The sequence below is a fragment of the Benincasa hispida genome, chromosome 12 (assembly GCF_009727055.1).
Source record: "Benincasa hispida cultivar B227 chromosome 12, ASM972705v1, whole genome shotgun sequence".
Lineage (NCBI taxonomy): Eukaryota > Viridiplantae > Streptophyta > Magnoliopsida > Cucurbitales > Cucurbitaceae > Benincasa > Benincasa hispida.
Window position 1 is genome coordinate 8,101,638 of NC_052360.1, and position 13,654 is coordinate 8,115,291.

Below are 13,654 nucleotides of genomic sequence, written 5' to 3' on the forward strand. Positions count from 1 at the left end.
CAGAAAATTAATATACCTTGTACTAGAAAGATAAAAAAGAAAGAAAATGCCAAAGTGAGTTTGATTTTATGTACTAATATGTGCTCTGTTACAAAGGTTGAAGGTTAACCTTTCACCACTACCATTTTTATATATATATAAATAAACAAAAATCAATGTTCACATATATACGTATATATAGACACATTATAAAATATCTATTTATTCGATTTGTTGCTCGTGCTATAAAATGTTACCATTCTTAATTTATGTCAAAGCTTCTAAAAATTCTTCAATAGTCTTTTTCATTATTTTTTAGTTAGGCGCTCTTACATAAAGATAAAGGGATTTTGTTTTTTTAAAAAATTATTCTAAAGAAATAGGCATAAACACTACTATTTGCCAATTTAAATAACAAATTTCAAAATGGGTTAATTAAGGTTGTATTTAGAATACATTTTCAAGTATTTAATCTAAAAAATAAGTCATTTTAGAAAAAATTGGAATATTTGACAATCACTCAAAATAGTTTTTGAAATGTATTTTAAACAGTTTTGATCAAAAGTGTTTAAATAAAAATATATATATATTTTTTTTTTTAAAAAAACAAGGAATCAATCCAAACGGGCCCTAACTCGCGTCATTTTTTTTAGTACAACAAGGAGTGAATTATTTTAAAGGAAGAAAATTAGATGTTCTTAATTGATGAATATTCACATGCATATTAAATTATAATTATATTCATCTAGGTTAGTTTCCCCTTCCAAAATCTATGTGGAAGTTGAATTTTGGTATCACCGTAAATCTTATGAATCATTATGAGGGATTAGGTTGTGTGATTCGAGACCATACGGGGGCGAGTTTGATTTGTCGGTAACTTATACATTCTTAGGTGTAGGGAGGCCAATGTCCTTGAGGCTCAATCAATATATGTTAGTCTTGACGAGGTTTTGTCAATCAACTTACAACATATTCAGGTCGAATCTCATTGTTTGGAGGTGGTTAAGCTGCCAAATGGGGCAGGATGTTGCTTTATCAGAAGTTTCTTTCTTTATCAATGAGGCTAAGGCTATAGCGTCCGGAGATATTTCATTTTTCCATGTTAACATTTTCACAAAATTTTGGTTCACTCCCTTGTGAAAAATACTTTGGAAGAGGGAGTTTCTTCTTCAATTCTTTCTCCTTATTCTGAGTTTGGTTTTGTGTGTTTGTGATGTAATCTTTAAATTTTTTATGTACATCCTTCTTTTTTCTAAGGAAAAAAAATAACTATTGTACACATGTACTTTACATAATTATGGAGGACTTTTATTTATTTCATTTTGGTCTGAATTATTTTTATGAATAAACGTAATATCCGAAATTAATTGTCCATTTAGACTGTACTTTACGAATAAAGTAACATCACATAAAGAATAATGTGATACCATATAATATAGGTCATATTTGTGTTTATTCCAACAAAAATCGTACAATAATTGAAAATTAAAGAAAACAAATTCCCTCTTTTCTGGTTTGAGAATCAATAATTTGTTAATAGTAATTTTAGGTCCGATTTGAATTGACAAGGGGAAAAAATATTTTTTTAAAAAAAATCGTTTTTATTTAAATTCTTTTGATAAAAAAAAAGAAAGTTAAAATATACTCTGAAAATGTTTCAAAAAGTGGTTGTCAAATACTTCAATTTTTTTTTCAAAAATCAGTTACTTTCGAAATTAAACGCTCCAAACACATACTTAATGGGCACTATAACAATACTTCTATCTTTTACTTGAATAAGGGCTTTTTTTTTTTTTTTTTAGAATTATCAAATAGATCTCCCAAAATAACTTCTTAAAATAAAATTTTGATGATTGAAAAACTTAATACCATAATAAATCCTTGACTCTATTTTAATATCAAACTATACTCATAAACTTTGAAAGTTGTATCAATAAAAATTCTAAACTAATAATTTTATCAATGTAGACTCAAAATTTTTCGTAAATGTATCAATTTAAATATTCAATTATGTTATATTTAGATAAACATCAAGTGAGGCTTATACTTTTATCAATTAAACCCTTAAGTTTTCATAAGCAAGTAAATTCAGTCTCTCCGTTTGGATTTTTTTTTCTTAAAAATCACCATACATCCAACATTTGAACAAGTTTACAAATGCATAGGAGTGGAAGTATTCACGATTTTCAAAGACAATATTCAAAGAGAGTCTAAATTTGTTCACTTGTAAAAATCTAAGAATATAATTCAAACAATTATAATTTTCACACAATATTTTTCAAACGAAATTGAAAGAAAGTGTAAATTGATATATTTACGAAAATTTAGAAGGTAAATTAATTTAATTATTAGTTTAAAATTTTAGTCGATAAGATGATTAAAAATTTAAAGGTATAAAATGGTGTTCGTCTATTAAAAAAATGTGTTGGAAAGTAAAAGTCAATATTTATAATTAAAAAGGCTGAACTTATAGTTGAGGCACCCTCCAATTAAAGGTTCCTTACTCACTCGTTACCTACCTTTTTTCTCAAAGCATTTATGAGAGATAACAACTTCAATCCCCATTTCTAGATCCCATGTTAGTCCATTTAATGATTGATATCTATTTTTCTTTTCTTTTGGAAAGAGTATCTTTACTCATCTTTTATCTTTTTTATCTTTTATTTATTTTTTTTTTAGAAAAAAATACCTTTTTGATCTTTAAGTTCCGAATTTTGTTTTCATTTTAAAATGTTATACATTTAGGTCCGATTTGGTAACTATTTGAGTTTTTTATTTTTTGTTTTTGAAAATTAAGTCTATAGACACTACTTTCACCTCAAAATTCTTTCATCTATTATCTATTTTTTGCCAATTGTTTAAAAAATCAAGTCAAAATTTGAAAACTAAAAAAAGTAGTTTTTAAAAACTTGTTTTTGTTCTTGGAATTTGGTTAAGAATTCAACCATTGTACTTAAGAAAGATATAAATCATTATAAGAAATAGAGCGAAAATAGGCTTAATTATCAAAAACTTAAAACAAAAAAAAAAAATACCAAACGGGGTCTTAGTTTTTTAAGTTTTGAGTTTGGTTTCAATTTAGTATCTGGGTTTTAGAATGTTACAATTTTACTTTCGAGATTTGAGTTCTACTTCAATTTGGTTCCTAAATTTAAATTTTATATCTTTAATATCGATTTTTCACTAAATACTCACTTTCTGTCTTTAATTTTAATGTTTATTGATTAATTTAAAAACAAAACTAACAGAAGCAAAACTCAAAATTCAAAGATGAAAAATCGAGGTTTCAAAATGTCATAAAATAATTTTCATAGTTTTTGAAATTCAGTCCTAATTCAATTTTAGAAATGTTTCTTAGATTTTGGATACAGGAAATGAGATGGGCTATCAAGCAAGTCTGTTTCTAAAAATATGAAACGAGAACAAGAAACGAAAACTTGTCAAATCAGCTCAAAATGACTGTAGATCGTTTAGGAGGTCTACACTAAGATTATAGCTAGAGGAATTGGAGTATGTAGTAAGATTTTGGGTTTCATTTGAAAAATGTCAAAATAAAAAAAATAATAAGATTTTTGGCAAATCATGTACGAATCACGTAATCGGTAATTTTCGAATTCCTTATTTGTCATTTGTGGATTCTAGTTTTGTGGTTAATGAAGTTATAAATACAATGTAATTGTTGAAGTTGGAATAAGAATAAAGTTATGAATATAGTGTAATTATTATCAGTTATCAAATTTTGACCTAATTGATTCAATAAAAAAACAATAAAGGAATGCTCTTCTTGATTTTTCTCCTCCAAATTATATTTGAATTTATATTTTATTATCAAATTAGTTTTTATCTAACTACTTTTGAATTAATCCAATAAACAATAACTTTCTTATTTTTCTCCCTAATTTATATTCAAATTTACCTTTTTCGACTTGTTTATTTTTCATTTGTTTTCAATTTTTTGTGTATATTCTGATCATATTTTATCTCATACTATATTCTAATATTATTATATCATTTTTAACTATTTGAAATACATTGTTAAAAAAAGTTTGTTTCTTGACGCATAAGTATTCAATTTATAGATTGTATCTCACTAATTTTTCTCCACCAATGTTAGTATGTTCTGATAAATAATAATATGCATTTACACATACAATGTAATAGTAATATGAAGCTATAAGATTTAACTAATCTATATATACACATACAATGTAATTGTAGTGTGAATTGATGAGGTTTTAATCATCAACCTTCTTGATTACTGATTATAACATAATATTGTATCTTGCTGATTTTTTCCACCAATGTCAGTATGTCCTCATAATTAACTAATATAAATTTAACTACGAGATTTAACTAACCTACATTGACACATACAATATAGTTGTACTGCAAAGTTATGAGATTTAAACATCCAAAGTTCTAGATTTTGTTTCCCTTTAATCTTATTTTTTTTGGAGCCAAAATTTGTATAATTGAGAGGATAATTAATTTAAATTTATCTAAAATTTTGAATTAAGTTGATAAAAGATTTAGAATTTATAAAATTTTAATTGGACAACCATAATATTATTATTATTATTATTATTATTATTATTATTATTATTATTATTATTATTATTATTATTGGGCAATCTAATTATTAATTTCTTAAGATAACATCATTCACTTATGCGTTGGCATGAGATTGATCAAATATTAGTTGTTTGCAGGGTCTTACAATGATATATATATATATAGTTAGCCGCCAATCTCTTTCTCCCCACACTCAATCTCAAGTCTGTCATCTTTTTCATTTAGCCATCTTCCAAAATCTCTATATCTCCTTCTCAATCTCATGCCTACTATCATTGATCAACCCCCTCTTGAATTCCATCGTCTCAACTAGTTTCTGATGACCACCCTCACCAGATCGTCAGCCTTGATCATTTGCATGTGTGTTTCTTACTTTTGTTTCTTCTTTGAACATCGTTCTCAACTATGACGTTTTAGTATTGATAGTGTTTAAAGTTAGTCTTCAAGATCCTATAAACAAACTGATCACATGGAATGAAAATGATGAAACTTCTTGCAACTGATTTGGGATCGAACACAATCCTAAATCCAATAGGGTCTCTAAGCTTGTCCATCATGGTTTCTCTTTGTCCTGTCACATCGTTCTGAAGTGGCAATTCCTTCAAATACTTACCAACAACAACTTCACTTGCACAATCAACTTTGCTCTTTCTCACCTTGGAAGAAATCTATTGCTATGGACATCCATAACCTTTTGACGAATACTGTCACTTGGTCATTGGCTTCCTTCACACGCACGCGTCCTATTAGTAGCCACAATCATTAGGGACTGTTGAATTAGAAATTTCGGCGAATCACGAGTTGCCACATCATCAATGAAAGCCTGAACCTATTAGAAAAATTATAAGTTGGATTGGGCTGAGTAATTAAAGTCGCTCGGGCCCGACCCAATTCAAACCCATGGTAAAATTTTGGGCTAAATTAAAGATTAAGCTCAAGCCCAGTATTTCAGCCCAACAACAAATGGGCCCAAGCGCAACTTTATCCCAAACCCAATTTTGTACAAGTAAAGTAATTAGGCCCAAGCCCATGTAAGGCCCAGGAGAAAACTGTATAAATAGAGGCATTATCTCTTCATTTGGGGGGCAGGTAGGAAGAATGAGAGGCAAAAGCTCTCTGAAGATCTGAAGTCTGAAGCTCCAAGGATTCGAAGAACATGACTCCTCCAAAGCTTTGAAGATCAGAAGACACTAAACTTTGAAGATCAAAAAACATATCAAAGCTCTGAAGATCAGAAGACATTAAAGCTTTGAAGATTTAAGCTCCCAAGATTCAAGACTTATGCTCTCAAGTGCTGAAGACTGAAGCTTCTCAAACTTCGAAGACTAAAGTTCTAAAATTTTGAAGAACTGAAGATCTGAACTATTTGAAGCTTTGAAGAATAGAAGATTTCAACAAGCTGATCGTATCTTCACAACCTACAAGCTGAAGATTCAATCTCCTCAAACTCAAGGGCCAAGCCTAAGCCCACTTGTGAATTCTATAAACAGAGAAGTTCTCCTCATTTGAATGAGGTCAGTAATTCTATACTCCATAGAGCTTATAGAGAATTCTTTACAATCAGAAGACTCATTGACTCTTGAAGCTGACCACACCTAAAGACTGAAGTTCTTCGAAGATACAAGTATCCTGAAGACTGAAGTCCTTTGAAGATACAAGCAATTCTACATTTAGAGAGTCCAAAGAGAATTCATCAATAAGCAGAAGACTCCCAAGACTCCTAAAGCTGCACTCTTAGAAGATAGGAGACCCTTAAAGATTGAAGTCCTTCGGAGATACAAGTATTCTTCCAAGACTTCAACTCCACAATCATCACGCGTTTCGCTTCCTTAAATCAAGCGTACGCATTTAATTGAGAGAGAATCAAGGGATCAAGTACTAGAGATCGAACCACATCGCATCAAATCAACTTCAATATCAACACCAACTTAAGTTCAACTCCACGAAGCAAGTTTCTCCAGAAGCCTCGTGCGAACATTAATCCTCCAAAAGGATCAACAAGCCCAAAGGCTGATCTTCCAAGAAAATCAACAAGTCCAAAGACCGATCCTCCAAGAAGATCAACAAGCCTAAAGGTCGATCATCCAAGAAGATCATCAAGCTCAAAGGTCGATCACCCAAGAAGATGAACAAGCCCAAAGGCCGATCACCCAAGAAGATCAACAAGCCCAAAGGCCGATTGTTCAAGAAGATCAACTAGCTTAAAGTTTATAGTTTATTTTGAAAGTATTAAAATACCGTGTATTAGAGATTGTACTCACTTTCCACAAAATTAATACAAATACAAAGTTCAAGTTCCACAAAATAAATTTATTTTGAATTCTCATGCGAACAGGGACTATATTGGGTGATTTTTAATTTTTGATTATGGAATGTTTAGATAGATGTATTTGTGGTTTTCGAGTTGTTTTTGAATCATGGTATCTTTGCATTCTCGGTTGTACTTAATTTGATTGTTTTTAGGGTAGTTTAATCATTTACTAACTAACGTTTTCTATTATTTAAATTCGCTTTGCTATTTTTAAAATTTTGAAACATTTTTGCCATTTTAAAATTAAAATTTAAAATTTGTTATTCCTTTTGTCAGTTGTTTATTAATTAATTTAAAACTAAACTAATTGAAACAAAGCTCAAAATTCAAATATAAAAAATTGAGGTTTCAAAATGTACTTATAAAATAATTTTCATAGTTTCTGAAATTTAGTCCTAATTCAATTTTAAAAATGGTTCTTAAATTTTGAATACAGAAAATATCAAACAAACATGTTTCTCAAAATATTAGAAATCAGAATAGAAAACAAAAATCGAAAAGGGGAATTGGAGTGTATGGCGGAATTTGAGGTTTCATTATGAAAAATGGCAAAACCGCCCAGGATAAGAATTGTGGCAACTCATGTGACATGCATATGGCCACAAATTTCTAAATCTCTTATTTGCCCTTGCCTTTTTCGTAAATGTTGTTATTGATAAAACTACAAATACTAGGTAATTCCATAATAGAAAACAGGGTCGCGGTATATATACAGGGTAATTATTGATATTTTTCAAGGACAATTGTTGGGTTTTATGTCCTAAAACTCGTAGTTTTTAAAAGTTAAACATATTCTATAGTCAATAAACTTATTATTGTTTTATAAATTGCATACGTAAAAGTCTAAATCCAATAAACTAAGATCCATGGCTATTATATGAATACTTAAACTTTATATAGAGACATAGAGATGGATCAAGTTCGAGTAAAAAGCCAAAACGGTCTATAGTACATGATTAAAGTTAGGTACCTTATTCTGGTAACACTATTGAATGCGGCCTACTCCGTAGCTGTTACAAGTTGTTGTAAAGATACTACAAATGAAGTGATCCAGATTCGTTCATGTATTGACATGAGGAGTGGGGGCATCCTATGGAATGAGTTTGCATAAGATCGACCAAGAAATAAGTCACTCTTACTTTATAACGTTGTTTACTGTATAAGACTGACTGTTTCACTTAGATGACCTAGGTAACTCGATCTTAATCCTAAGCTACTATGAACTCCTGTTTATTCAGAATTATCCTTAGATTTGCATAGGTGAGAGTTGGCTCAATAGTGCCGGCTCAATAAGCCTCCCATTTCAGAGGTAAGATCGTGTAAATAGCTGGAGACATAAGGTGCAAGACGGAATTCACGCCTACCCGATTTAAGGATAGAAGAAAGGTTGTTACTGAATCCAGGTCTTGAACAAGGGGTCTCACCCTCTCAGCTGAGAAGGATATGGTTTAGTGACTTGATCACAAACCAATTATTCATCAGAGGATCAGTAGGAACTTAAGGAATAAGACGTAATCTCGAGGGTAAAACAGACATTTTACCCAACCGTTATTATGAACAACCTATGAAAGGTCAACTTATAATTATGGTTAAATCATGTGAACATAATATATCTACAATGAGGGGAGTGTAACTATGAGCTTTAGTGGAGTGACCCATTAGTTAACGAATGAGGATTAATTCGGTGTAAAGAGTTTAGCCAATTAATCTCGGATCGTTGGAGCACATGATTTGTAAGTCAATGAGGTTCTCTGCTAACTCGTAAATGGATTAATCTTAGAGTAGCGTGATAAGTTAATTTGAAACGTTCAAATTAGAATTAAGGGAATTAATAATTATATGTGTTATAATTGCGCGTTTAATTTTAGGATTAAACGGAAATGGAGAATTAATTAATATTTAAATATGATTTAAATTCATGAATAGGGATTCATGAAGGTGAAATTTGAGTAAAATTAATTTAATATTTGACATTAAATTAATTAGAATTAATTAAATTGTTTAGTTATTTATTTATTTTATTAGAAAATTAATTTATGAAATTAATTTCGTAAAATTAATAAAGTTTTCAATTTTCAAATTAAAATTGATTTTGGAAATCAATTTGATATTGAAAAAGTTTGGAAAACACAAATATGAGAAAAATGAGATTTCTCCACTCACCTTAGCTCACTCATTTGTCCACTAGAAACTCGGTTCATTCTTCAAGCATGAGCTGCACCTCATGCAGCCTTCTGCTTTACATGAATGTCCTACAATAATAAAGAAGATTGAAGTGGAAATCGTGCATGCAATAGCTGATGAACTTGCTGAAGTTTTGTTGAAAACTTGTAAGGTTGAAGAACTGTTCTTCAAGTTGCATTAATGAGCTTCTTCTCCAAATTTACTTCATTCAAGCTTATTTTGAGTCCCACAACTCAATCTAAGGCTCGAAGAGAATAGTAAGGATGAGGTGGTTCACAATAAGAATTGGAGAAGATTTGTAGCTGAATTCGTGTTTCAAGAGGTTCTATAAAGGTATGACTTGAAACTCTTTTATTATTATTGTATGAGCATGATTTATTTACAACAAAAATTAATGAATTAGAATGTTTATGCTATACTTCAACAACTGCCATTCTAATTTTGTTCATGTATTTAACATAATCTCTATATTTTATTATTATTTTAAATTATGTTTAACCACTCTTCGAATTTATCCCTCTAATTGAAATATTTTATCACCTTAATAAAATATTCAGATTTTTCTACCAAATTTATATTTGAAATATCCATATATTATTAAACTTCTCTTATCCATATATTTTATTCAAATCTCTATATTGTTTTTCATAATTGTATACATACATTTTTAATAAATTAGTTGTATATGCTATTTTTTATATTATTTTAACGTTTTGGGAAAAGAAATATCACTTTCTAAAAAATGGCTATGCATTGATTGCATGGTTGGTCGCTTTTCTTTAACAAGCTACTGTTTTTGTTATAACTTTACAATTAGAATTTGATTTAAAATAAACCAATCTATTCCTCATTTTTTCCTTTTTTGGAATTTAAATTTATTTTTAATATTAAAATTAGATTTTGATAACTACTTCACAAATTAATTTAAAATAAACCAATCTCTTCTTTTTTTTCTCCCCTAATTGATTCAAATTAGCTATTTATTCTAATTTGATTTAACCACTTTTCGAAAAAATTTAGAATTAATCAATATTTAATTTGTTTATTATCATTTGGATTTTAATTTATAATACATCTTTAGATTTTATATTATTTTATTCATTTTTTATTATTCTAAATTCGGATTAATTTTTTTATTTTAATTAGGATTTTACGAAATATTTTATACTATTATCATCTAATAAACTATATATTTCATTTAAATTTTTATCATTTTTTATATTTTTAATTATTCATTATCATCTTATTATATTATTATATCATTAATTTATCTTTTTGACAAAGGAATAAGTATTCACTTTCATAGGTTTTTGTGGTCGATGGAGTTATAAATACAATGTAATTGTTGAAGCTTATGAAAATGAAATTATGAATACAGTATAATTGTAAGTAAACGAACTCTCTTTCTGATTTTTCTCCCGAATTATATTTGAATTTATATTTTATTATCAAATTAGATTTATCTAACTACTTATCAATTTTTTTTTAATCAGAATAAACAAAAATTTTTGCTCTCCAATTTATAATTTTATCCAACTAACTTTTGATTTGTTTATATGTTTGTTACAAATTCAATTTATCAAAATATATTTTTTTATTATTTTATACATATTGTTATCAAATTAATTTGATTTTTTTCCTTTATATATATATTTTTTTTTGTTGTTTTCAATCTTTCATATACAAACCTGTGAAAATGACTTGTTGAACAAGAAAAAGTATAAATGGGAATTAAAGGTTAAATGTTTGAAACATGTGAGTGTGTATATATATTTTTCAGTTTATTATTATTATTAATATTATTATTATTAATAATATTATTATTAGTATAATAATTATTATTATTATGATCATCATCATAATTATTATTATTTATTAAAAGAAGCCAACAAAAAGACCCTAAATCTCATCTTCTTCATCTTCTTTACTTAGTCGCCCCAAAATCTCATTTTCTCATTTGCAATCTCATGTCTTCAATTGTTGGTTCAACAACTCTTTGCCTTCACCAAGTTGCCGACTTTTTTTTGCTTGCACATGTTTTCTGCCTTTGTTTCTATATTGAACATCATTTTCAACAATGAATTCCAATGAGCAAAATCAATCATACTTCCAATGGTCACATGGACATGAAGTTGCAATTCCTTCACATATTCACTTGTCAACAACTTTAGGTAAAATCAACTTTACTCTTTCTCACCTTGGAGGAAGTCCATTGTTGTATACCTCCATAAATTTTAATTTTTCTTCTAGAATATTTAAATATTATGCATTTGTGGTTCTAGAATGTCTAGTAAGGTATATTTGTGGTATTTGGTATATATTTGTATTTTCATTTGTACTTAATTGAGTTGTTTTAGGGTGTTTTGTCATTTACTAATTAATATTTTTTATTATATAGTTTTGCTATTTTTATAATTTTGAAAATCTTTTACAATTTTTTCGAATGAAACTTTAAAATTTATCGAAGTAGCCCAAAATAATCCTAGATCGTTTGGGCGGTCTACACTAGAATTAGAGAAATCGTACTGAATGACTAAAAGTGGACACCCATTTTGAATTTTAGCCGGTTTTTAAAAATTCTTATTTATGTCCATTCTGCTATGTTGAGGGCCTTCCACTCTAATTTGATTTCTCTATTTTAACCCTAATTGAATATGGCAAATTGTACATCTCCACTAATTTAGGTAGATTTGTTTAAATAAATTTTCACCTAGAATTTGTGGAGATTTTGTAGAGATAAAATAAATCTCCAACCATATTTATTTACAGATATCTTTTCAAAATTACCTAGAAAAAGTGAATCACAAACATTTTTCATGAATTATTAGGTGGATAGAAAAATACCAGTGATCATATTTTAACAAAATTTATATCTCTTTATGTCCCAAATGATCTTGATAATTTAATCATTGGGTTGCCATTTCCATAACCTATTCAATTTAAGGTATGTTATGTCATTTTTCTTTTACATTAAGATTTACAAATTGATTTTGGATTTTTTTTTCGAGTACCATTGATTTTGGGTGTTTGTACCTAATAAATTGTGAGATTTTTAAATCGATGGCGATTGAAATGAAAGATTAATTGGAGATTTGATGAAAATTGATACTTTTATAGAAAAATTGTGAGAGTAGGCGACATGAGAGGTTGTGAAAGAAAAGGGTGAATTTGGTATTGGCGAATCTAATGTGTAAACTGTAAAAAAGGCCATTGACATTCTGCCGTTCAACCAATGGTTTATTAGTACATAATATCTGCATTTGCATATTTCAATCTAATCAATTATTTTAGTTATTACAAGGTATGTATGTATAATTTAAGTTATCTAGATTTAAGTTATTACAAGGTAGTTGCATGGTTCACACTAGCAAAAATTTGAGTTGTTTTTAGTATGTGTAACAACAAAGTTTTAAGTGATATTTCTGGGGCTTAGTATGAAACATACTCCATCTAATAGCTATTTTGAATAAAGGTATTTACTTATTTCATGTTAAATTGTGAGTTATTAATTGTAATTAAATGTTTGGATTTTCAACTATTAATGTCTAATTATGTCAGTTAGATTTTTTGCTATAAGTTATTTTTATTTATGTGATATTAATTGAGATATTGTTTTTTTAAAGACTAAATCAGATTGGATTTGCTACTTGATTTAAATAGTTTTATTTATTTACTTACTTATATTCAAAATGCAAATTTATGAGATTTGGGATGGTTGGGTCTATTAGATCTTGTTTTAAGTTGTTTGAAATAGAGCATAATTATAGGGATTCGATAGTAGAGTATTTTTATCTATTATTAATTGTTAAATAGTTTTACAATTATTCGTTTAGTCATTTTCACAAATAAAAATCTATTTAGCCATTTTTTTAAAAGATAATTTCTTTCCTTTTTTTTTTTTTTTTTTTTTGGTCATTGATCCAAATCCCCGTGGGATAATAGCTAACACTAACGTAGAGGATGGGCTCTGTGAATTCGTATGAGATAGTTTGGGTTTTATGGACTACGACTGGCCCATATATTTAATACAAGTAATTAACTTAGTATTTTGGATGATGAGATAAGGAATTGGCCTACTATATAAGTAATATTTCACAAATATACTAAAATTTAGTAATATTAAATAACTATATATTTTAGTAATACTTTAGGAAATTTTTAATCTTTTGATATTCTTATCCATCTTTTAATTTCATAGTATAAAGTAAAAAGAATATCATTTCCGGATTTATTATTAGTCATACAAGGATTTTATTGTCTCTAAAAATAGATTTTTTTTTTTGAAATATCCTTAATTACGTTATCTCATCAATACAAATTTTAAAATATTTAATTCTTTTTTTATTAACATTATTTTTTAATTTAAGATTCTTTATTTATTAATTTTGGTTGATATTCATTTAATATATAATATTTTAAATTAATATTTACTTCAATTTAGGAGATTTGAGTTATTTTATTCAATATTCTTAACTGAAAATCGGTCACTTCTATTTAAAATCTCAAATATATGTTGAAGATGCTAGTAATATACTAAAGTATAAATACACATCGTATATACCATGATTTATTTTTTGGCGTGTTTAGAAATATACTAAAAAATGTAAA